Source organism: Lichenostomus cassidix, chromosome 5 (assembly GCF_008360975.1).
Source record: "Lichenostomus cassidix isolate B80296 chromosome 5, HeHo_3.0, whole genome shotgun sequence".
NCBI classification, from domain to species: domain Eukaryota; kingdom Metazoa; phylum Chordata; class Aves; order Passeriformes; family Meliphagidae; genus Lichenostomus; species Lichenostomus cassidix.
This window is the reverse complement of record NC_139486.1, coordinates 27,647,387-27,674,991: the sequence shown is the minus strand read 5'-3', so window position 1 is coordinate 27,674,991 and position 27,605 is coordinate 27,647,387. Positions and strand designations below refer to the sequence as shown.

The window sequence follows — 27,605 nt, the reverse complement described above, 5'->3', positions numbered from 1 at the left end:
CTTGGTTAGAGTCTCCACTTTAACCATTTGCTTTGGTAAGCCCTAAGTTCTGTTCTATACTTTGCAGACTTCTCAAATTTTATGGTGTTTGAGTAAAGCATAACAGCAATATTAATTGAAATATTCACTTTTGATAAATATTTGAACTAGTCTTCAAGATACTGTGTGTTTTGAAAGTTGACAGAATTTTTAAAATAGAGGTACTGCCATCAGAACTCCTTTCTCCTGTACAAGGACCTTCTGTTATTATTGGGTAATGATGTATATAGCACAATACATTAATGTTGCTTTAATGTGTTCAATAGTACAGAAGAATGTAGTAATTAGGCACTAAGGGATTCCTTTTGCTATGATTAGATGAGGTGGTCAATTACCTGTGCTGTATGACAGCAAGTGGTGCAATTGGTCTAACTTAATAAGTACATTGACAAAAAAGGCCACTGTGATGTACATTAGTTGCACTTAAAAGGTTCTTTTGAGTTATTACCAAAGTAATACCTCAAATATAAATAAATTTAATTTGTTTGGAACAGTTTACACTTTACACATCATTGAATTTTTTCTATTGCAGATTGAACTGTACATTAGGTAAATTACAAATGTCTAACCAAAAAGTGAACATTTGACCACAATGGCTACTTAGAAAAGATAAAAGGTAACAATTTAACTAGAACTTGCCTTTAACTGAAGCTCTCAAACTAAGATTGATAGAAAACAGTTTTTGAGAAGAAATAATGCATATTGATTTATATAAAATGCTGTTCACTGTATTTCCCTTTTTGTATTAAACTTAATGAATAGATATGCCTTTTTTATTTTGTGGTACCCTACCATTAAATGATACCATCATTTTTTTTCTGCCTAAATAAATTCTAATTCTTGTCACCTACTACCTGTACAGGAAGATTTGAGACATTATTCCTAATTGAGATTTTTACTGAATATCTTTTAAAGATAAATTTGTTTTATTCTTTCACCCACTATTTAAAAGGATTTTTCACATTTTTATCTTCTAAAGGAATTGTCAATGAGAAACTAAAACTGCATAGACTATACATTAAAATCACTTTAGTTTTTAAGCTGTCATGAACTGTTTCAAAAAATGCTAAGTTGCTATTGTTTAATGTCTGTCATTTTATAATGCTTTAGAAGTTATCTATCCTGTAAAATTATTAACTGATGCTAAAATTGCCTTGTAAGTATTAGGACAATAGCAATTTTGTAACAGCTGGGACACTGCCAATGTAAGATAAGTACATTTTGCTCTGTAGATTCATAAAGTGCTTTGAAATGGTTTGTAACTGATGGATGGATGCATTTTCTAAGTGTAGAAAGCAATATTTTGTAGAGGGAAATGGCTTGAAAGCTGACACACATGCATGCAAATGCCATTCTCTTCAGTAAGTAATTTGCTTTTTCTTTCAAAAGCATAAATGGCATAGTTAGACACATTATTTTGTATATTGCACATAACAATACAAGATGCACAAAAACAGCAAGTACAAAACATTTCATATTGATAGAGGAACCCACGGCTGTAGTATATGATTAGCATAAATGTATACACACTGAAGAAATGCCTTCAGGATTAAAAAGTAAGGCTGAAAACAGGAAAAGTTCTTCTAACTTCAAGAAATGAAAATATTTAGAATATACTTTTTATTTCTAGAGTTGTGCCTTTTAAAAATAGTTAAGCTGCATAGAGCCTGAATCAGATCATATGCTCAGTACTGCACCTGACTCCAATGGCCCCATATCAGGCTTTCATTCTGAAGACAAATAATTTAAATAAATACTTGAAGTGTTTATATGTCAATGACAAAACCCAGGAGAGTACTACTCTGAAATATATATAGGCAGAGATATTCTTATAATTTAAGAACCTTTTAATGCCAAAACCGATTTCCGATTTGTATAATTGTATTGTATTTGTGGTTTATATCATGGTATCATTTAGATAATCAGCATTGTAAAATCCACACTAGTTATGAAAACTTCTGGCCAGCTTCTGTAATGATCATTCATGGTAACCTGATGATTTAGGTCTTTGCCCTTGGAAATTTCCACACCCAACCAGCTATCCAAAATTGATGAGCCCCAGCCTCACTGAGCAACCCAGAATAGTACAGCTAAGCCTATACTGAGTAAGCGAAGTCAGTCTGGAAAATGGTCCCCAATGAAATCTTTGGAATATCAACTACAGCAGGTCTACTCAATATGATTAGTGTCAACATATGGCCTTTTTGTTTAAAGGAAGGAACATTTCCTTCATAGAATCTTGTTAAATCTCTCATTCGACAATTATTGTAATCATGACCTCTATTGTTCATCACTTTCACTAAAATTTTTGCTTCTACATCAGCTTCTTTCTTAAGATATATATTCCCATTAGATACAAAACAGCCATTAATCTTAATGGAAGCTATGCTCAGAAATGGAGTGAGAAAGGTACCCAGGAGGTTTTGTCATATCTTTAAATTCAGTAACAAAAAAAAATTGATTTGAGCTAAATTCTGATAATGAATGCACATTGTTGAAGAATTAAAATTTAAAATATATTTACATACCTCCTGAATTTATATTAAGAAGAATTGAAACAATACTTCTACTGGATTATGTGGCAGAATTCATGCTGATTTCATCCTAAGAAAAGCTGCTCATTTTGTTATACTGTAGGAAAGTGAGCAGGGTGAATAGCTCATAGGAACAGATTATCTGACAATCTGGGTTTTAATATGCTTGATCCTTTCTTGTGAACAGATGATATTATTTTAAGAAGTATATACTTTTTTACAATATAAACTGATTTTATTTATTGTTTGTCCCACAACTTTATTTTTAAAATTCAAAATTTGGACAGCAAAGTTTGTTATTCACCACATGGTTTTCACTCTGTTTCTGAACTTGATGTCTCTAAAATGCATGAAAAAATCCTTGAAAACTAATTTTTTTCTTGGGAATAAGCTCTTAAAAAACATCCTGAAGATTGTTTATGTTTTTGAAGTATTTGATAAACTCTTTTTAGAATTATTTGTCAGGTTTTGTGACTGCAAAATTGTGGCAACCTTGTAATACAGCTACATGTGACTGATAAGAATAAACCCACAATCAAAATAAAAAAATCAGTCATGATTACTGTCCTTCAGAAAACATAGTTATCCCTATGGGTATTAAAATAGAATTAACCTATTAATAATAGGAATATTTTGCTTTTAATGGAAAATCCTGATTGCAGTTCTTTAGAAGATTATGTCACAATGCCTCTTTATTTTGAAGGGTCAGTTTGTAGTGGGGAATGTGGGGAAAACACCTAATCAGAAGCTGGCGAACAGTCAGTAGAGTGGCAAGAATTTGATGGTAAACAATATTTCTCTGTAAAATTGCCAGATTGAAGGGATCTGATGACTCCCACTGCTAGGAGCTACTTGGAAGAATCACAACTATTTTTAAATGCATGCATCTTTAGAAACAAGTTGTAATAAAAAATCACAAAAATCATTTTATGAGAGTAGGTTAGGTGTTTATCTGTATTGTATCTGCTCTAAGGAGAAATTTCAGCATGTGAGGTATATTTGTCACTTGAGATCAGAGCTATAACATATCAAAACCTTCTGCTGTTTTGATAGCTGGTGTGATTGGAGCCCATAGGTTGAAACTGAGCCTTGGAGGACAAACATTTTTTTATCTATAATATGTACAAACTTTGAAGCACCACCAGAGATGAGCTGAAAATACAACTAATTCAATAAGTCAATAAACTGAAGAAAATTATTGCATTTGCAGTGTATTGCAACTTGAGTAACATTATAGTTTTCTTGAAGGCAGTATTGAAATAAAGTTGATTTATGTTTTTGCTTTATCAAAAAATAGATAATTTGGTTGTTTTTGGAAAAAAATCAAAATGCTGTGTTTCTGGGGAAAAAATATGTGAGATAAAAACTAAAGACATTATAAATATTATTTTTAGAAGCTGCAGTTTTAAGTTTTCTTTCCTTTAAATGAAAGTACAATTAATTGTGAGAAAAATCAGAAAATATGTTAATATTTTCATTTCTCTTATATTTTCCTTAATTGGCATAACATATTTTCCCTGCACGTTTACTTCATTCTTTGTAAGAAAATACATAGACAAAAAACCCCTTCTTAAACCACGTAAGAAATTAAAGTCTTTTAATTAAAGTTTTGAATTCCCCAGTTTGTCATTCTTTTAGAAATTGTCTGTGTGTGTGTGCACTGCACACAACCTTGTGTCAGTCCTATTGCTAAGCAATGAACATAAAAAAGTTCTCTAGGCACCAACTGTTCTCAATGTTCTTCAAAAATTATGCTGAAGCATTTGTAAGTAACACAAAATCAGATTATGTTTTATTTGAAGAAATAAATAATATGAACAAATATTTTGAGTACTGTGCTTTCCCAGAGTGTGCATATTGACAGTGTTTAGTTACCATATGCAGTACAGTGCGGGAAAAGTACATTTTTGGTTTTAAGATGATGAAACTACTACTTCACTAAGTAATGCTAATTAGAGGCAGAAATTAGGCATCACACTAGAGACAAAAGCAATTCAGTTGTCCCAGCTTTCCATTCAAAACCACTGGAAATTCTTTTGCTTAATCTCATAAGCAGCTTGAAATATCTGTATACTGCAAAAATCTTCAGACTCCTAAGTTGGGATTTTTTAGAGCAGCCGTGGTGTTTGGATTAAAATTCCCTTTGTATCTTTTGAAGAAAAAAAAAAGAAAAAGACAAAGTGTTTTAAGGGAAATAGTATAAATAACCGAGACTTGCTATGCCTTAGAAAAAACTTGTTTATGAAGAAATTCTTAGCGAGCGTTTGGCCATGATTTAGGCACTACTTTCAAGTCTTCAGTTTGGCCTATTGTGAAGCAGATGGGATCATTTTCTTCTATACAGTTTCTGCAATTCCATCTCACTCTTATTTTAGCACATAATTAGGTGTCAAGCATTCTGAGCAGGTTATACAGAAGAATATATACTCCACTGATTTGAATAGGTTTTATGTACTCTAGCTATCAAGACACATTAACCTTTAATCATAACAAGCACTGAAGTCAGAAGAAACTTGGTGAGAGGTTCAAAACCCTTGCTTGCCACACTCATAAGTCCATCATTCCCCATTTGCTAGTTTCAGGCTGTGACTCAATAGCTAGTATTATGAGATTGAGATGAAACAGTAAGATAGTTGTAAATAAATCATTACACCCCAAATGTTTTATTTTCAAAATGCAATGGTCCTGGCAACAAAAAGCTTTACTTCCAGAGAATCATTGGCAGGTACTTTCACATTTTTAAATTATAAAATATGTGAGATTCTGGCAGGTTCACTTACCTCCTTGAATTGTGTTTTATAAAATTTTGCACATCTGTCATACTTTTTATCAGCTTCTTTTTTTTTTAAATCATTTTGCATGCATTAAGGAATTGAGTGTGAGCATTCTCCAAATAGGTCAATACCCAATGTCACCGTCTTTTTTACAAAATGGAGAAGACAGAGGTTCAGTGCTGATTATGCACCATCTGTAAAATGGTGAGCCCCTTTAGCTTCTATTCATTTATATATGCACTGGCATAAATTAATATTGAGATGGGTCTTATTCAGGATGAAATAAGACATCAGTGATATAGTTTTGGTATAGTCTATGGTGGTATAGTCTAGATATTTGAAGCAGTATGAACCCCTTCCTTCCTTCCTTCCTTCCTTCCTTCCTTCCTTCCTTCCTTCCTTCCTTCCTTCCTTCCTTCCTTCCTTCCTTCCTTCCTTCCTTCCTTCCTATACACTTGATTCCTGTTTTTTCCCTTACTACTTTTAAATGTGCTTATTTACTATTTCACTCCTTGTTCAGCTATTTTCCGTCTGGCCTGCTAAAATAAGTGTGTCCTCGTTGTTGCCAGAAGGATATGTGATTTACATCTTATGGGTGGTTTATTACTAAGTTCTCCAAGTTTACTTTCAGACCTGCAACTTACTAGTAGCATAATTTTAAAAATTACTGAAACAGGGAGAAGGTAAAAATATTTTTGGGGTTAGATAAATAATGATATAATCTATATTTACACGAAACTAAGGGTGATATAAGTATTTGCACAGTGTATTTTTCTACACTGTTAAATTGAATTTTCAAAACAATAGAGAACATTAATTCTTGTAAATAATGAAATAATCTCAATTCTGATACTTTTAAAAAAGTGAAAGCTGTCAGATATTTCACTGTACTGTGTATCTGACGGAACTATACTGAATAGTAAAACAACTTTACAGAGCTACCTTTGAGAATATGTCATGATCTCAGATGTTCTTATGATGAAAGGAACTGAACACAAAAAAAGGGATTCCATAAATCTCATCTCACCACTGAAATGCCCTGTTCATGTCAGCAGATCATATGGGTCTTCCTGGCCTGAGGATTACCAGCTGAGAGGTAGAAGAGTGATTTGGAGGTAAAATAGTGAGGAAACGTAACTGCTGTATTAGGTGGCATCAACAAGAGGAATAAGCTGCAAGTTGAGCTTCTCCTGATTGACTGCCAGGCAGAGGAAACTTAATTTCAATATAGTTGAGAGAGAAATGAAGAATATGTATATTCTGGGCAGTTAAGAAAATCATTCTTAGAAGGCAGAATTCAAGGATGCATGGCTGTGTATTTTAATTATGGCTTTTAAAACTATAGTTATCAAACACCTTTCTTTCACTTCCTGCAAATTTAAGGTCTGAGTTGCTGAACCTGATACCATGAAAATTACAAAAATCCTTAGGAATATTTTTTTGTAGTTTATCTGACAACTAGATTAGTTCAGTTTTTTTTTTTCTAGTTAGTTTTTAATCTTTCCCCTGATATTTAGCAATATTTTACATACCTATAATCATAAATAGCCTTGCAGTTAGAATGCTGCTGTGAAGGGTAGCATGAAGGCTCCTATGTGACTAAGAAATTCACATTCTCTTCTCAGCAGCATTACAGCCACCTGTAGGTAGAGTAAGTGAAAAAACCCACATGTAGAAGTCCTAAGTTTTCAGTTTTATTGAATGGTTGTTACAGTAACCAGAGCATCCTCCTATCCATCTTATTGACCCATTACCACTGTAAAAGTCATCAACAGATTAGAAATGTCTTCTTTCCCTGCATCTCAGCCAGCATCTCAATAAAGTCTCACGGTCACAGATTCTATCAGTTATATAAATTGAGCTAAATAGTTAATATTTACTGAGTCCTTTCCTAATTATGCTACTGGAACAAGTTGTTCCCCCACCACCCATGTATTTCCCTCCCACACACTACTTCCATTCAATTCCCTTGACAAAGTCTTATCAGACTGCATGTACCCCTGTGCCTCATAATTTTTCTTGAGGTTTCTGCATCTGAAACATATTCAGATTTTCAAGAAAGAAGGTGAACTCTGAATCCCTAGAGTGATAAAAACTTCTGGACACCAATTCCCATAAGGACAGAAATTGGTGCTTAGAAACACACAGTGATGGGGGAAGAGCTTCACTTCCCTCTACACACAAATTATATATTTATATTTTATACAATTTATGATATTGTATAATATTTTTATATAAATATACATTTATTATATATAACATATAATATGTATCACACGTACATGCTAATGTTTTTAAGCTCACTTAAAATGCTGAGAAACTTAAATCCTTTCTGTTTTTGTCAAAGTCAGGCTTAGGTTTGTCATGTGTGTAGAGAAGATAATCTAAGCCCTTTCTGGCCTGTTCAGAATCAAGGACAACTTGTCCTTCAGAACTGCCCAGTTTGGACGACATTCATAAGCTGGACAGCCTTTCAGCTACTCATCCCATGGTGTGCAACGGCTTTTTGATCTATGTTAAGTTCATGTTTGTCTTGAGAACTAGAGCTTTTTTGTTTTGTTTTCTTATGGGTTATCATTTTCAGTTTTGCATCCACAAAGGCACAATAAGCAAGATCCACTCAGTGTTATGACAATTGCCTGCTGAAAGGATTTGTGTATGATCAGAGCCATAGCTGGATCTTTATTTTGTGCAGAAAAACGTCAATATAATCTGTTGATTTTGTGAAAAGTTGTGGCAAGGGAGAGAAAGGTGGGAAGATGTCGCTGTTGAGCAGCTAGCAGAGTAATGAATGCATCAGTTCTCAGTGGCAAGAAGGAATGACCTTTATTGTTTTGATTTCATCACATTTATAGAGTTCTCAAAAGTCACCCAGATTGGTCAGTCAGAAGCCTTCCCCCAGGCCTGATTGGCCAGGCCTGCACTGCCCAAGTTCTGGGACACTGTTCCAACAACATCCAAACTTTATCTTTATTTACAAAACACAAGAAAAGTTCTCATGGGAAAAACCTGTGCTAGCCACAGGAAGAGACTGCTTTATTCACGTGTTTTCAAATTTTGAATAGGAAACCATATGAGGATACCAAGCTGTAAGGCAATCCAGTATAGTATGTGAATTTTAGAGCAGTTAAAAAGTCAACCTTATAAAAGGAACTAAGTTCTCAACATTACCTCTAATAGCAATAGTGTTCTGCTATCACAATGCAGGCCAGGCTAGGCCGCCTAAGTTGGTATAAGAATCCAGAAAAGGGATAAAGTACCAGACATAGTTCAGCAGCAGGTGAGAGACTACTATAAGGCAATTTTCATGATATTTATTTTAGACCTCAAAACTAAAAAAAATCAGCAAAAGAGAGAAAGGAGCTTTGCAACAGGTTCTGTATTGAGGGTTATTGTGTTTTCAGCTGCAATGAACCTGATAATGAAGTCAGCTGAACAAGAGCATAAAGGTCTCACACTGACAAGAAAAAGACATCCCCGAGAATAAGGCAACAGAGATGTCTTAACGTTCACTACAAGTACAGTAATGTAGACTAGATTGTTACAAGTGACACTGAAAAAATAATCAAGTAAGCAAAAATATTTGTGCTCCAAATAAAGGTTCCTGGTGTCTCTGAAAGGGAAAATAAATAGAGAATTTAAGTTTAGGATGCTGAGAGAGTAATAGGGATTATCAGAAAGCAAATCCTTTACTGAATTACAGCATGCTGACACAAAACCCAACAGAGACAAAAACTATTTTATCTCATTCCAAACTGCATTAGCAATGACAGGGAGGAGAGGGAAAAACCTGCTGGTTACCACAGGGAGAGCATCCTGGTTGTAATTTGTCTTTAACCACCATTAAAGGCATAATTTTCACACAGACAAAGTCAACATTTCAAAAAAGTAAAAATATACAAGCATGTGGCATATGCCTGTGACATCTTACTGACTTTAGAATCAGTGTCTTGGTTGAGACTGGAGGACTACAGCCCTTGTGTCCAGCTAGGACTCTGAACTGCATGAATTTAAAGCTGGACTTCAGCAGTGAATCTGAGAAAATAATTGCTAAGGGCTTTTGAAGCCTTGTCAATGAATTTTTTATTCCATTAATTGAAAGTACTTGTTACCCTTTTGCTTTCTGTCTATGGGAGAACTATACAGCTGTTTTGAAAACAATATAGTAAACTTCAAACTCTCCTAGAACTTCTTGTAACCACAAAACTAATCTTTATGACATGGCCATCCCATGCCTAAAATGATCTAATTTAGATTAAAAAATCTAATCCTTTTTCTTCTGAACTCCACCAATTACAGATCTGGCACATTATGTGTTGTATATACTCATATTATTGGACATCGTGGTCCAGTCATTATGAACTTCCTTATTATGTTGGTAACACCTGTTCGTCAGGGACATAATCCATCCTTATGGCACAGTGACTCCAGGAAGCTTCTGATGGGAATTAATTTACCTGTGTAGCAGCCCAGAAATCACTTGTTGGTTTCAGTCGTCGTCATTCCTCTTTGCTACATATATCTAATGTAGCTGTAGGACTCCTATGCTATCAGTAGAAGCACCTTTACCTGCCTTAGCTATTCTTAGAAGAGTGATACTCATGAGCATTTCATGGTAGATAAAATACACACTAGAGCACAACGGCCACATGTGGTAGGCATGCTCTGAGCTCACCTCTTATTAAAGGAATAGTTTGGGAATCTAGTAAAATGCCATTGTGGTTTTCCTAAAGCACAGTGACTGGCAGTGCTAAGGGGTGTTTTCAATAGTTTCATGGTTAAAACTCCTCCTCAGAAACTATCTGATAGAAGCAACCTGTCCCACCCTCCAGACATGTAGAAAGTGGTGCTAGGGAAATGATCCCCTTGCATCTTTCTTTATGAACCCAGGCCACTGGAGCGAGATAAATTGTGCAACAATAAGGCAAAGGAAAATTCATGATGCTGGAAAAAACAAGTAAGGAAGAAAGAATGTGGTTGCATGGTCCTTAGAGGGCATTTTATGTTTTAATTCCTGAGTGGAGTTTCTTATCTTTTTATGAACAATATAATTAAAATGCAGATGTTAGGCAATGGTTATCAGAATTTAAAGTTTTCCTTTCCAGGAACATACCTACTGACTGAGTTATAAAAGTGTTATTTATGGTCTCATTCCTTTTTCTACAGGTGAACATCTGGTACCAAGACTTTGCCGTGCACCAGAAAAAGAAAAGCAAACTCTCCTGTTTTTACATGGTACTGCTCTAGTCCTCAGGCATTTATATAATCACAAGTTGGGATCTGGCCTATTTCAAATGGCAAAGAATCATTTTGCACATATCCCAGTTCTATCAGTTGGCCAAGATGATATACATATGAGTGACAATCATCCTTCTCATGCACTGAATTAGGTAACTAAGCCTTGCACAGCATTAGAAGTTCAAGACCACCTCATGTTGAAAGTTTTGTGTTTGCTAGCCTTTTGCAATTCTCTGAAGTGTGCAGACTTCAGGCTCACTATTCTGAAAGACCTATTTTGTAGCCAAAATGGAATTTAGAGATTAGACATGTATAAATTGAATGCTGCAGTGTGCATACTTTTAAAATAAAATTTAGGCCTTGTCTGTTTCAAACAATATTTTTAACATTTTAATTCCTTATTTTGTGCCATGTTAGAAATAATTTCTTTCCTCAGTTTTAATTTACTTATCCTAACAGATCTTTGAAACAGGATATAGTAGGCTATATCTGAATTCCACCTTAGGTTTAAATGCAGAATTTAAACAGGATGACCACTTTTAATACAATGAAAAGATGCTAAGACAAGATAATGCTTCCAGCTACATGTGCAAAACAGAGAATCTATGTAATTTCAGTTTTCAAGACACTAAAATTTGTCTTTGAGAATTCAGAATAAATAAAAAAAGGCAAATTATGCAATCAGGCAAAATAGGTCCCCATCTAAACTGATCATTAGAAAATTCTTCTGATATGATGAAAATGCTTATTTCTACCCCACTCCTGCTTTGGGTCACAATTGGGTCACAATTTTATACTATTTCAAATGATCTTTCATACCTTTCAAAAATAAAAAGAAGGTTCTTAAGGAATGATGGATAATTAACAAGTTCTACCTATATTGGACTATTCTACCAAGAAGTACAGTCACTTCTCTGATTTTTGTTAACCTTTCATTTATTAAATTCCCTCCGGATCTAAGGAGAACACATTTTTATTCTGTTAATATTAGAAGTTTCATAGATGTTTTTGATTTATAAAAAAATTCTCGAGGGATTTGATTTCAGTGCTTGGAAAATGCAGCAAAACTACTTCATAATTGGATATCTTTGAGTAGGAGTTTGAAATAGTAATTCACTTTTTTTTAAATTTTAATTTTGTAAAATTTTTGCTTCTCATGCTAAGCAAAAATCATATCTATGAATCCCACACACTACTTTCACCAACCAAAAGGATGGATTCTTACTGTTTAACAGTCCATGGTGCCACATTCAAAAACATGAGAACAATTTAAGCATATGCAAGCTTGAGAGCCTGCAAAGGAATATAAAAATATAATAATATAATAATATAATAATTTTAAGTGGACTTTTTTGACAAGATAGTCCACAGCTTAGTCTTAGCAATTCATTATTATTCATCAGAGAAGCATCTTGTTCTACGGCAAAAGCCTGACTTAGTTGAAGTCAGTAGCAAAACTCCCACCTACTTCAGTGAGAGAGATAACATCTCTGGAGCTGTGTTCATTGAATTATTTTTTGAAAGAATACTAAAGAATAATCATCATTTCTTTCAGTGAAATTTACCCCCAGAAGGCAGTTATTGCTTTACTGACTAGTGGAATTTTAAGTTTCAAGGCTGTATATCATACAAAAGCTTGAAACTTCAATGTGAAATAAGTGATTACATAGTTTGGCATAATTGCAATATGTCACAAAAAGACAAGCTGTTAAAAACTGCATTAGAGCTGGCAAAGTGAACACCTCTGAAGTACAACCAACGTGGTGTCATGCTTGGAACAGCAACACATATGTTCCAGAACATAGATTGCATCAGAATAAAAGAGGAATTTCTTTGTCAAAGATATCATTTGATATTCTACATACACACAACAAAAATTGTTCTTATTTATTATTGGTTATGGAACTTGTGTTCAGTACATTCAATACAGGAGAGTTCATGCTGATGTAGATCTCACCAAAAAAGGGAAGCAAACAATAGGAAGCAGTAATATTTGACCTGGGACTGAATTCGGGCAACAACTGCTGTTACCACTTCTCTGTGTTTTGTGTATCTGGTAACTACACTGTTCCTCCCTCATATAAAAATATTTTTCTATTGGTACATGCGTCTGTAAGCAATATGGTCCTGAGTGCCATTGGGAAATGCTGCTTCCACTGGTGTCTCTCAAACTCCTTTTGAACTATTACCTATAATTATATAAAATTCCTTTGACTAAACAAATTAGCTTTAAAATTAATTGGTCTTTCCTGGACCAATTACTTGACCAGCAAGTCTCCCTATAATTTCTCTCATTCTCTCAAGTCTTTCATGACCAGTTCTTAAACAAAGACCATGCCTGAGTTGGTGCTTTCTTACCATCAGTGCTTGTCAGCTGATTCTCAGTGTTCATACTCAACCTACGATTTTTCAGGAAAATGCATTTGGCAGTTTCATGTCCTGTCTAGCTTATAGGTTTTCAAAGGTATCCCAGGTGACCTTGATGCCTTTCACATTTGTCTGTGGATAATATCTAGATGTGTCTACAGAAAGTCACCTCTAGAATGATGCAAAATAGACCTCTCATTTCCTTGTTAACCTTTTCCATCTATACTCCTGAGCATCTAGAAGCAACCTACAATGCACACTGAAGAAACCTGGTTATTAGCCAGCACTTTCTGACATGAATGTGCCAATTCTGGTTACTGTAAATAACACATAATTACTATAGCATTTCAGATAGCACACCATATTGGCTGACTTCTAAAACTGACTGGAAACAGCACGACAGGAAGCAGTTTCAACATGCCTCATACACCACAGCTCATCTGAAACAGACTTTGAGGATTTTCAAGGCTGGGCATTCAAAGGAGCTTAAGGCTTTTCATTCATCTGACCAGACCCAAAAGCAGAGAACTGTCTTAGGGGTTCCCAAAGCAAGCAATTCCATTGAGACTGAGCCTGAAGAATTTGGGCATCCAGTATAAAATCACACATTCTTTCAGGGTTATTACCTTGTTTTTCCTGTCCAAAGACACTTGGGGAGCAACACCAATGAGATATAAAGGTGCCATCTGGGCCTGCAGGTTCTGTCTTGGTTTCCTGTGTGGCTTTATTCTTAAGCTGATTTATTCTGTTTTTCTGTGTATTTAGAGATTTTTTCGTGGTTTGCTTTTGTAAATTTATGTCTCCTGGTGTTAAAAATCTCCTTTATAATTCTCTCTAGAGAAATGTGATAGCAAATCTTAGAACAGTTTACTCTTCCATGCTCAGGCCATTACTGCAGCTGACACCATAAAGAGCATGATAGACTTGAACACATACAGCCACAAGCCCACAGTTCCTAAAACATGGGTGCATGTTCCTTTTAATTTTAAGAACGTAGGTGATCAGTATACATTGAACAGAAATTACATTTATATAAATAAAATTAGGTAGGGCGACTGTTCACAGTCTGTGGTCCTAGTGTGACCAGTCATCAAGGAAGTAAATGCTTTGAAACAGCCTCATATATTCAGAATATCCTCAGCCACAAACCTGGCAATATTTTGTATGCTGAGCCACAAAAAATATAAACTTTGGATGGTTGCTCCAAAAGGTTCAACAATTTCTGCTGTAGAGAATACCTACCACTCTTAAAGTAAAAGAGATCATTGTAAATTTTTACACTGTATATTTTTTTCCTTAATGAAGTAACATTCAAGTCCTAAACTGAATAAGTGTTAATTTAGCAATTAAGTGGGATGAATTCATTCAATTGCTTTATGCAAAAACTACTCATATGAGAACTGCTTTGAAACTAAGGAAACTTTTAGGAACAATACATAGATCTTCACATGAGGTTCATTTGAGATAAGAAAAGAAACTTTGAATAAAAGTTATAGCTTCCAGATTCATTAGGTATTCTGTCATTTCCACTATACATTTGAGAATAACTTTCCCCCAGCTTCATGATACTACAGGAAGGCTGTATGAATAAAATCACATGGAAGTTAAGTCAGGTTGCAACTGTCCAATATTTCTGACAGTACATTTCTGAATTCAACAGCTAACTCCTCTCCATCTTTCTCAGAGCACCTTATTTGCACATAAATTAAATGCCTGCTAATTTAGAAATGGCTTCATAGAGAAGTTCTGTGACATCCATAGCAATGTCCCTCTGCTTGCAGGATGAAGCCAGAATATATTTTAATAGAGTTTATCAGTTTTAAAATTTTAGGAAGGTAATGTTGAGCATGGTGACCAAATGAGCAGATAAAAATAAGTGGAATACCGTTATGCATGATATGCTGGCTGAAAATGACATTATTTGAAAAGTACTTTCATATCACAGTATATACCTCAAACAATGAGTTAAGAAATGTAATGAGAAACCTCATAGTTTCATAGGAAAGACAAGAAGGAAACATGCTGGGAGGCCACACAAAAGGTGGTGAAATTATTGGTCTATGTAAGCCAGTCCAACAAAATGCTCAGGCACTACAATTCCTACGACACCAATAAGTTAAGAAGGAGCCTGAAAAATTTGGTTCCTACGCATTTTTTAGTACCTATAAAATGAAAGAGCAATAGCTCTTTGGTGGCAGTTAGAAGATTGGTTTTGCCTTACAAATAATGCATAAAGAGAACAAATTTTTCTTGCCAAATTTTACTGCATTTAGTTTCTCAGAGAAGGGAGGAGACATTTAAGGCATGTACAGTAAGTTTCTTTTATTTGCTCTATTGGCTTACTCCTTCCTAACTGATTTTGCTTTATTTTTCTTTCAGCAATAGTTACTACAGTGCAGACCTACAAAACTCAAAAAACACCTCTGTAATTTTATAGTTTTCAAAGAGAATTTTCCCTCCTCTATTCATAAGTGAAAAAGACTATTCTTAAGCTGTATACTTTTCTCTGGTTGATTAAGATGAGCAGAATAGGATCCATATTAGGGAAAAGCCCAGTCCTTGAAATAAATCTTTGCAGTTTACCTACTAAATGATTCTTTTTTTCTTGCACTGTAACAGGATTATATCTTTAACTTGTCACTAGATACTGAGTAAGAGTTGAAATATATTTGTATAAATGTCAATTAAATGATGACTACTTTTTTCCCATTAAGTCACATTATTTTAGCAGGTTTGTCCAATGTTTTTGTAGGAGTGAGTTTAGCCTAGGGAATGATCCAAGGGTGCCTTGGGAATGATCTAATGGGTAAGGCCCAAAAGGCCTTAACTTTTCTAGATTGAGATATTCTGTTTGAAGGCATCTTCTGACATGGACTGTGAGTTCAGACTGTGGACTCCTTAATACCTGAACTTTCCTGGCATGAAGTTTGCTGAAGGAATCATTCTGTCTTGTCATCACATGGGGGAAGAGACAAGAAAGACTACAAGGATTCTAACATCTAACATCCAACATCTAACAGAATTTCTGTAATAAAAAGCACAGTAACCATAGAAGGGTGATGGCAGATTACTCAAGAAAAAATTTCATGGAGTAATTTGCACAGTGTTGAAATTCATGTATTTAGAATGTGTGCTTATATGTACATAAGGCATTCACAAAATCAAGATGTCTGATAAGGTCAGGGGTAGCTCTTCTCCGCTGGAACCTCACGCTTGAGTGTTACTCTTTCCATATGATTATACAAGACTCTTACAAGCAGAAGTTGGTGGAAGTGGTTCACAGCATTGTGCCTCAATGGTTCAAAAGATCTGGTTTATGAAAAGATTTCTACATTGTTGGATGTAAAAAAACATGCTGATGACCTCTTACTTTGGTATAGGAAAACAAATATTTCTAAAGATGACCTAAAATACTTTGGGGGATGTGAGTTTAATAGCTTTACAACTTTCCCCAAATAAGATGTATTGTCCTGACTCTTATTGTAGAATTTAAATTATATGTAAAATCAAAAGAGAAACTGAATGAAACATAAATAGGAGAAAACAACTTATGGCTATGTGTAACACTGGCCTAAATGTGCAATATTTGGGAAATAAAGCCAAAACCCACTGTCCTGGGTTGCACCAAAGCGGCGTGGCCAGCAGGGTGAGGGATGGGATTCTGTCTCTCTCTTCTGCTGTCATGACACCCCACCTGTAGTGCTGCATCAGCTCTGGGATCCTCAGCACAGGAAGGACATTGACCTGTTGGAGTGAGTCCAGAGGAGGGGCACTAAGATGATCAGAGGGATGGAGTACCTCTTCTACAATGGAAGACTGAAAGATTTGGGATTTTTCGGCCTGAAAAGGAGAAGACTTCAATGTGATGGGATGGGAGGGGACTGCAAGAGCATGTAGTGACAGAATAAGGGAGGGATGGCTTCAAACTGAAAGAGAACAAGTTTACATTAGATGTTAGGAACAACTTTACTGCGAGGGTGGTAAGACACTGAAACAGGCTGTCCAGAAAAGTTGTGAATGTCTCATCCCTGGAAGTGTTTAAGCTCAGATTGGATGCAGCTCTGAACAACCTGACCTAGTAAAAGTTATACCTGTCTGAAACAGGGGGTTGGAACTAGATGATTTTTAAGATCCCTTCCAGCCAAGGCCATTCTGTGATTCTGTAAATAAAAAGACTTTTCATGCTCAATGGAGGCATTTCCAGCTTGAAAATATGAGCTATACAGTTGCTACATATTGGTGTCCTACCACATTCAGTGGTCTAAAAATGACAAATAGTTACCATATTCATGTCCATATCAATTAACAACACAGAACTGTGGCCCTATACTTTAGATATTTGAAATTACAAATTACTAATACAGGTAACAGAGTATAATTGGAACATTCTTTGGTGTGAAATGGTGATGTCTTCCTTTTCAGTCCCTTGTACCTGTAAATCATTCCAGATAACACATCTTAAAACTGAAGTGACAGGACTGACGAACAAATTCACACAGACTTGGTGTAACACTTCACACTATATCCCATTGAGTGTTGCAATATATGTCAATTAATATTGCTTCTTTACCTTACAATAGTTTGAACACATTTTGTTCCTTCCAAATTATTTTGAGAATTCTTTTATTAATAGAAATAAAAATCTGAGAATATCAATTGGCTTTTACATCTCTAGCATCAGGTAATAACTTATCCAGGTGCCAATTCTGAGATTTTCCAAAATAGTATTTCTAAAATAAGTATGATTTAAAGGACAGGTTGTTTCATGACAGCTTTTAAAGAAGACTATTGTAGCACTTAAAAGAACTTGCTTTTCTTCTCTCTCAGTATATATTTAAGTATTTTATATAACACTTTTTTTTTTTTTACTTCAAACTGATATTCACTAACTGCTGTAAAAGCATTGGTAGTCCATCATTTGTTAATTTGAACACTCCATAATTGCCATATAAAATTCTTAGCAAAGACTTGATAGAATAGACTTGTAATGAGGTTTCTTCTTATGTAGATCCCCTTTCTTTAATGATAAACCACAAGGATGACTAACATAAAAAGAAGTGTTGTACAAGTGTAATTCGTGTTATTAAATAGTAGTCAATCAACAAAATGAAATACATTAAATTATTTATTTACTTACTGATTTCCAAGACTGTAAATTTTCTCCTGAAAAGAAATGTATGCTCAAACAATGGACCTGTAGAAGATAGGCAAAATATTAAAATTCTATCTAAGACCTTGAAATAGCACAGAACAGTGTCTTTACTATCTGCAGGAGTTATGAGAACTAGTAACAGTCTACTTCATTAGAATTGATTCTAGTATTATTTCAAGCCCTAAAGTTCCTAAGATAATCTCAGGGCTGTTCTCTGTAAAAACTGGTTTTACCATCCCACAAATATTTTCTAGCCAAGATCACATCATGCAATGCATATTTATTATAAGTGAATTCTAAAGACAGACAGCTGACTGATGGGACATTTAAGAAGTGGATTCAATAATAACAGCTATACAGCAATATTTAACTGAGGATAAATAAATTTTTTCAGGCTACAGTAGCAAAGAGAAAATATCAGGAGCAAAGGTGTGCAGTGAGCACTCTCTCAAAAAGAAACCAGCAGAGCTCTAACTCAACCTCTGGGCAAAATCTTTAAACCATAACATGCAGTATCACTCATTGGAGCAGCCAGCCTGCAGGTTAAGTCTCATCCTATGTACACAGGATAACATACAGGAAATTGAGTGTATAATTAATACAACTTAATAAGTGAATGTCATAAAGCACTGAGAAGATTTCCTCATTAGCTTAATTGAAAATATTTTTAACATGCAATGCATAAGCTAAGCATCTTTTTTCCCTCTATTTCTGCATTTTAAAGTATTTAAGACACTCTTTTAAATGAGGATGAACACTTTAAAACATTTTTTTTGACTGATTGGCTATAAATCTTATCACAACATGGCATTTCCTATTTTTCTACTTATAAACACTGGTTGGTTAACACTGGTTATATGTTTGCATGAAAACAACATTTCTTTGCACAAAAATACTTCTATTAATGCTATTGACATCATTTTTGCAGCTGTCATTGACACTGACTGGCTCTACAGCTTTGATTTTTCAGTCTCTCATGATTCTAATGATAACCAGAAGGACTAATTTGAGCAACAGTTTTGAATTAGAGGAAACATACCATCCTAAGTTAACAATAAAAAGAGATATTCCCATCCTACAATACATAGTATTAACCATTCTAAAAATCCTCAGCATGTATAAACAACAAATGCAAAAGTATTTTGATAGTTTTATAAGTGCTTTAAAATGCATTTTTTTGAAATTGTTGCACAAATATCAATGGTTTGAATAAATATTAAGATAGTATAATTATTAATGTGATAATATTGAATGTACATATAATGTTAAATGTTAAGTTACAGTTCAAACATTAACACACACTGCATAAACCAAAATGTCATATTCATCTTATCCCAATCCCTCATCTATAAACTTTAACATGACTGCATATGTCATCATTTGAACACAAACACTGAAAAATAAGGAAATGAAAAGTTAAATACTTAGTTGACTTTTAGTTCTGTTTTCCTTCATTAGAAGGTACACACCTTCTGCACAAAACAGTATTTCCCCCCTGCTCAGGAGCAGATGACTGTTAATATCTTACAGCAGGTTTCTGTGCACAGAAGGAAAGCTGAAGAGTCAGTGGAAAGATGGAATCCCTCGAGTAACACGATTAAGGTTCCAAAACATTCTACAATAACTTTTAAGTTGGATGATGGATGACTTCTTAACCTGTCAGGACCATACAACATTGGCAATGTGCACTAATATCTATTTCTGGTATCCAACTAACCACAGAACTCTTGGTAAGACAGAACATTATATTTACAGTGATAGCTCTTTAACTCCTGAGAACAGCTCAATATTTGGTCTTGAGAGCGCTGCCAATCAAATATAAAAAAGGCTGCCTTCAAGACAGCTGGGTACCATTTCTAAAGAGGCTAAAAGAAAACACTGTAAATACTGTTATCAAAATAGATGAGTATGCTCTACACTCTGAGAAAAAATATGAAGCAATAATCTTTGCTACAGCCCTTGGCTGAGATTCAAGGAAGAATGAGTCCATGAAATTTAGTGTTTAGCAGGAAGCAGATATCACCTTTTCTCAAAATTGTATTTCTTTGACCATGGCTCCTCTGATCTGTTAAGAAAGTCTGGCTGCTCCTGAGGAGCACCTCACAGAGAACCTTCTCTGTGAATAAGCAGTCTTTTCATGCCTCTCTACAGAGAGTTCACTGCATTTTTTCAGACTTCCCTGTTTTGGGAAGGAGGGCACAAAGGAGGCAAAACCTAGCGGGCAGTGCTCTAGTCATCTTGAATGCATAATGCAAAATCCCCAGTTTCTCCTAACAAATACAGAATACAACCTGTTAAGAAGTTGAATATAAGCAAATATTTCAGAGATAGTTGTTATTAGAGACTTTTATGGTTTAAGGGTGATGATCGTATACATTTCCTGATGAGCTGAAGCCAGACAAAAATTCAATGTAAGCATTTAAGAGCTCTCACATCTACCTTGTTTTTATGAAATGGAGAGATGTCTTACTAATTGGCATTACTTTCTTTTTAAGTATTTGAAATGGGAGCATACCCTTCCTTAATTATTACAAACGAAGCTTCTCTTCATTAAGCATAATATTAATATTTTCCTTTTCTTTTCACTCATTACTTCCTCTCAAATATTTGCCACCTTGAAATTTTGTTCAAGTTATACACTTTAAAATTACAAGCAATTTTTGGTGTACTTAATGTTCCATATTAAGCAAGTAGAATTTAAATTCTCGTTTCCTTGATGTTCTGTTTTATGTTAAACAAATTGAGGATTATGCATTGATGGTATAAATATACATATAATCACTTCTTTAATTATGCATATGATTGCTGCCTAACTTCGTAATATGTTCCTACAGTTACTGCAGAACTAAAATATTTTAATTTTCAAACTGTTTTTCACAATGTTAATTTGCTTTCATTTCAGGGCTTTCTATTAAATGTATTTAAGAAAAGATCTATAATGGCCTTGATATTCACTTATCTGCATATTAATTGATGTTTTTTCTGTTTTCTTTAACTTTTTTTAAGGACAATTTTTAACCTCTTCAAAGGATGCAAATGTAATCTAGAAATAATACTTAATACATCTTCTATTCTGTAAATACTGGAAGAGGGGACTTGATGTGTCACCATGATTATTTCTCTGTACCACAGCTAAAAGATTCAATGTTTAATAGGAAAAAACACTTGATGCAAGAGCATCTTCAGATTTTCAAATCTGACAAAGGAGACCACCAAAGATTGCTTGTTTCCTGTCCCATTCGTTTGTCAGTTCTGAACTGAATTATGTGTTTTTCAACCAGGAAAACTCAAGGCAGCCAATAAACCATGACAATGTGTGTTTGACGTTTGTGTGCAGAAAGGACCCTCATGCCTTCACAGTGCAGCACCACAGCCCCTCTGCTGAGGCATCAGGAGCTGGGTGCAGCTGCAGCTGGAGGGCAGAAGGGGAACATGGCTGTGGAGCAGGAGGTGTTAGAGCAGGGGAAGGCCACCCTGGGAGGGGTGAACGGGGACAGTGCCAGCTCCTTTGGCTCTCAGCAGTGGAGGGCTTCTGACCCTCCTGAATGATGCACAGAGTAAGTAGGTCTTGAAGCAGAAGGGTTCGTGACGCAGCTTGAACTGTGGTATCTCAGCAGTGAATCTTAATCGACCATATCTCAGTTGAGGTGTGCTGGACAATAGATTTTAGCCTGTTATGACTAGCAGCTGCTAAGCTGAAGGGTGCTGTTAGTCCCCAAATAAAGAACTGTCAGTTGGGTAAACAGAACCACAGCCTTCTTGCTTGTTTTCCCTCTGAAAGCTGGCCAGCTGCCAGCTAGGTGGCTGGAAGTGCAGAGGGATGAGATGGCTGAGCTGACTTGCCTGCTTGCTGTTGCTAAAGGGCAGCACTGTGTCCCGTCTTCTCTCAGAGCTGTGCATTTCCTGTGCTTTGTTGCTAGCTGCTTCTCTGACCTCTCTCTGAGCCAGTTCAGTTCATTAAACCATGGGTAAACTAACCCAACCAATAAAGGAAATAGCTTTTGGTCAGAATAATGAGTCAGTTTGCTGAGGGGTCAGATACATGCCAGAGATGGAATGCAAGGGAGAGGAGAATGGGACTGCTCCTTTTGGCATCAGAAAGCTGTTAAGCCTGCTCAGTTGTTCCTGGAGCACACACCTCCAACCACAGCCTGACAATGCAGATAAGGCCAATGAAAAGGCTAACCCCTGCTGAAAGGGATGTTCCCACTTCCTTCCTCTCCAGCCTGGCTTTGTGCTTCTCCTGGCACTAATGCTTATTTAATCCTACCACCAGCTAGTTTGGGGGAGATTACTGCATTCTTTTGTTTGTTGGCGTGGCTTTCTAACCTACTTGCTGAGGGGTCAGGTGGTGGTAGAAGAGAGGTGGGAGTGCATGGCTGGACTTCCTCTTAGCGTGCCAGTTGGCCTTTGAACCGCTTTTACTGCTTTGTTAGGCTGTGATCTGCAGTTCTGTTGGCTAATTATTGGGAGCAGCTGAACCCCAGAGTAAGATGAAAGCAAAGCAGGCAGGCCTGCAGGCTCAGGGTACTGTCCGTCTTTAGGTTGCTCACAGCTGATGGTGACTTGGTTGATCCTCCAGCCAGGTTGAGGAATTTCAAGTGAAAAAAACTGTCAGCTGGGTGACTGAAAGCTGGTAGAAGGAGGTCATGCAGCTGAAATGACAGATGCTGTAAAGGATGAGTGGCTTCATTACCAGCAGCTGTTGTGTGGTAGCAATAACTCATTCAGGTGAAGTATGATTGATTTGTGAAGCTGATGTTAATTCAGTGTGTGTACTTGTGATGTTATTGTGTGTGCATACACCTGATATGTGCCTACAAGAAACCAAATGACCAGAGTCCCAAACTGAGTTTCAGCAGTAATCAAAACTGCAAACATGGGTGATCAATGAAAATGTAAGTCTCACATATGTGGAAGTGCTTGTGGAAATAAAGCACAATGGCTGGGAATTACCTTTCTAACTTACAGTTGTTTATAGACTTCTCTTCAGTCAAGACAGCTATGTTTAAATTATTTGACTATAAATGAAGAAAAGCCTTGTGCTTGCATTCAAAGACTGCAGTGGGGCAATGAACAGTGCTGAGCTTATGTTCACACAAGCTCTGGTTGGGGGCTATGCCGTAGGCAGTGTCTAAATGCATAAAACTTTATTTATTCATTTTTCCCAGATACTCCTTCTGTTTTTCAGAGTACCTAACATCTTTTCCCTGAGGTCTTTTTTCTCTTCTCATCATGTACTTCATAATCCACAATGTTTTCTTTGTTTGTCAGACTGGGCAGACCTAATTTCAGAAAGTCATTCTGGTCATGTATTAACTGGCCAAGTTAAAGAGTCAGGTGTGTTAAGCACATGGAGTAAAAATAATCTTGAGTTTCTTTTTATCTCTGACAGTTATAAAACAATGTTTATGAATGATTTTAATGGTGGATGAGATTTCAGATAACTTGTAGTAAGGCTATAGATTACAATAAGCAGTTTCTTCCCTAGATAAGTTACAGTAGGATAGAGTAGTTCTCCACACTTAATCTGTGATGACTGGCATTTAAAAGGAGAAGCTCAACCTGGTGAGCAGCAGCTCTGTAAAAAAGATGCTGACAGCACAAGGCCCACTTCTGCTCTTGCAGGCTCACAGCTCACTGCAGAATGGATGAGCGAGACTGAACTGTTGACCTCAAGCAACTGGCAAGTGTTTTTTCAGACCTGTGAGAATGCTGACCCTAGAAAAAAGAAGTACTGCATGCTAACTTTGGATTAATTATTTTCTTAGGATTCTGGAAAGGTAAAACTCCTAATAGCTGTGCTGAAGGACATACTTACCACTCTGACTAGTGAAGACAGACTTGATAACAAGCACTGAAGTAAGTATGCAGGCCAAGCACACCCCAAGAGGGTGTTAGAAGAGTCTTGTGGCAATATTCTTGTTAATTTTTGAGACAGATGTATTGGGGGTGGGTGTTCTGGGGATAGGTTAATTTACGTTGAGGTCAGGTAAAAGACCATTAATGAGGATAGATATGCAGAAAATAAAAGCAGACCTAAAGTGGTTCATTTGGTTGCCACTCTGGCACGCACAATCTGCAGAGATTTAAATAATTAACACGTTTAAAGTCCCTCTATCCAGTACATTTGCAGAAATCAACAAATTGATTATTTTTGCAGTGAGTTTATTTGAATTCAATTGGTTCTTTTGTGATGAAAGCTGGTTTAGGTCAATGTAGCGTTTCTGAGCCATAAGTACCTTTTGAGTGGTATCATGGTGAAAAATGACTTTATGTACAACATACACACCAAGCTATAGAAAGTACTTTTCAGATTTACTGAGACTGAGCATGATAGTAGAATAAAAACTAAAAAAAATACAAGGTCTGTGCTTTGGCTAGCTATGAATATGACACAAGTAATTGAAACTGGAAACTAGGAAAGTAATTTTAGCCCATACAGAATAAGACTTTGGAAGCTACTTTATATGCTTCTTAACCCATGTATGATTTATCACCTTTTATCCTGAAGTTTCATTGATGTGGAAAAGTTAAACAATTAACACAGGCTAATAACTGCAAATGTTACCAGTTTCTGTAACAGCGGTGTGACACAAGTGTTCTTGCTCCATTTGCACGGAAGGATCTATTTATTTCATGGTACAGGTAGCAGCTTCTAAAACCTGCAAAGATGGTTTTGTGGTTTTCATTAGTGGGCAGAGGAAACACTGGATAAACCCCTTACCAATGCAGCTCACATCAGAACTGGAAAGATTCCAGAAACACAAAATGTAGAAACTTCATCATCTTCAAACTTCTGTGACATGCAGACTGTGAAATAAGTTGCTGGAGAGCATAGGGCTTTCACATGTTTCATCAAAGACTTGATAGTGAAAATGTACCAAATGGCATAAAATGTGCACCTAGCAATATATGTGATGACTGTAAGAACTCTCTTTTGTTCAGAGCTAAAATAAATTAATATTTGTTCAATAGGCATGATATTCTGTAAGGAAGAACTCAGTGGGGTTTAGTTATGGGGATGAAAATAGGGACAAGAGATCTCTAAAGATGAGTTTTAGAACGTGAGGGTTTACTGCGAAAGAGCATGGGCGTGAGAGGCCTGCAGGGCTGCAAGACGCAGCCCAAAGCAGGCCAGAGAAAAGGGAGAGAGGGAGAGCAGAAAGAAGAGAGTAAAAAGAGAGTAAAAGAGAGCGATTTGCTGTTTACAATGCAATAAATCATCTTCTCTGTTGAATATTCTAATTCCCTTTAACCAATCTAAGACAAGCTACAAACTCTACAGCATTTACATACAACCTATAAGAATCATCACATTACCACACGGGGTCCTGTTTCAAACCTTAAAAAAACTGCTTTTTGGGATCCCTACCAGGCAGGCAGGGTCTGCTCTGACCTTTGGACTTGCCTGGGCAGAGGGCATTGTTCTATCAAGAAGGGGGATTACCTTCCTTGGCCATACCATTGTTCTCTAGTTACTCTACAACTCGAACCTTGTCTTCATTTCAATCTTGCTCATATTTTCCATATTATCAGCATCTTTTGCAAGGTAATCATATCTATAAGGCTTTCCTATTTCATCTTCCACAACAATATTCAGTATTTATTTCAGCATCCTTTGGTTTCCCTTTTATACTGTTCTCACAAGAGCAATATACTTGCCACATAATAATAAAACTGATTACTTAAAAAAACAAAAAGAAAGAAAGTAAAGGAAGAAAGGAAGAAATGGCATCACTATTTTCACAGCTGCAAAGTGTTTGCATATATTGGCTGTGAATGAAATCCTAGGTAAAATCATATGTTGGAATTTAGAAAGGAATACCGAGAAGACGAAAGCAAAAAATAGGACCATAAGAACGTGAAGAATATGGCAAATAAAAATAATGGTTGAAAAACAAATGTAGCGTGGTTGATGCATATTTGGAGGTTTTTAAATTCATATTAAGACATTGCAAATGATTGATTTTCAGGTTATCGGTTAAAATTCAAATCCAAATGCATTTTATTCAATGGCTGATGTGGTTAACATTTGCTTTTACAAAGAAAAAGAAAGGTGTCTTTTAAAGAACTAACTGTGATTATTAAGATTTCCAGAATGTATGTTTCAGTGTGCTTACAGCATTCCCAAAATGAAAGACTTAATTCCACAGCAGGAAGAGATGCTTTCCCTTTTGCTTTGTAGTTCAGTAATGATATCACTTCTGAAGTGATAAATGTCAGATAAAATTCCTCTAAGTGGGTACTAACTGTAGCTATTGAAAGTGATGGAGACTCAGATTCTTATTTCAGGTCCAGCAAATACCTGCCTACATGACTTGCTAAAGAAAAGACTGAGAAGCATTCAGGACACTTCTGTAGTCTGATAACCTGGGTAGCTTGCCCCATGGGGCCTGTTTTGTTTCAGATTTGCTGCTCTGAATAGAGTGGGCTACTTAGTGGTGTTTCCTATTTTAACAGGAGGACTTTGTTGTGAAGGGGGAAAGGCTTGGAGAGAGGATTATGAATACAAGGAAACACTTCTGTCTCTTCTGATGAAGCTGTAACCTTTTTCTAAAGCACATATTGAAGCTGAATCTAGAAGCCAGATTACCTGTTTCTAATAAATGATTCATGACCACAAGCACCCTACAATCTGTTTCTTAACAATTTCTGGTTTGAAACAGAATAAACTTCTATGCTTTGACTTACCATTTTCAGAATACCTTGCTTGACGCTGTTACTAAAAAATGGATAATTTTTAAAACTCGTATTCAAATAAATTTTTCAAAAAGCATTTTGATGTTTTGGGGAGGGAAGTGACTGTGGCAAGCAAATATTTTTCAATATGTGCAGCTGTGTAATTGTAATGAACATTCATGGGAAACATACACTTCCATGATTATTATTTTTCAGAAAATACATTTTTGGAAAAAACACCAACATAGTATTTTTGGCAACATTATATCAAAATCTCCAGATCTTGGGAGTTCATTATGTTCATATGCAGATTTTGTTTTATGGTTCTATTTTTATTCTGATGTGTCAGATTCAGGAAAAATATTTGGTTAATTAAGAGTATGTTGTAAGGTAATTTTATGTCAGGTGGATGTTTTATGTATTATAATTTATCATGTATGATGCATTTGTTGTTCTAAAGCCAGGTAGGTAGCCAGTATATATCTTACACCTATTTCTTTTTAAAAGAGAGTGTGATTGTAATTTCCTGTAGACATCATTAATGCTTTATATCCAGCAACGCTTGTAAGTACTTCCACTTTCTTGGAATGCTTTCTCTTGTTCTAGAAATTTCAGCAACTTATCAATTGCTTGCAAAAACAATGCTGAAGTTCACTTGCATTTAAACTTGTATTTAGTTCTGTAAGATAGTGAGGTGGCAGTTTGTACTTACACTCTCAATTCAGTTTTTAATTGTTTCTTTCAAAGAGAAATGACTTGTCTATGAAAATATTTCCTTCAAGCAGTCACTTACACGTGTACATAGAAACCAGCAAAGAG

General features: G+C 35.7%; 1 long non-coding RNA gene across 1 annotated transcript; it reads left to right on the top strand.

Moving 5' to 3' along the window:
* The first annotated feature begins 23,690 nt into the window (after positions 1 to 23,690).
* Positions 23,691 to 27,275, top strand: LOC146436223 (uncharacterized). The gene is made up of 3 exons (XR_014852887.1): positions 23,691 to 23,790; positions 23,876 to 23,966; positions 26,568 to 27,275. It is a non-coding gene; the product is annotated as an uncharacterized LOC146436223 (long non-coding RNA).
* The last annotated feature ends 330 nt before the right edge of the window (positions 27,276 to 27,605 follow it).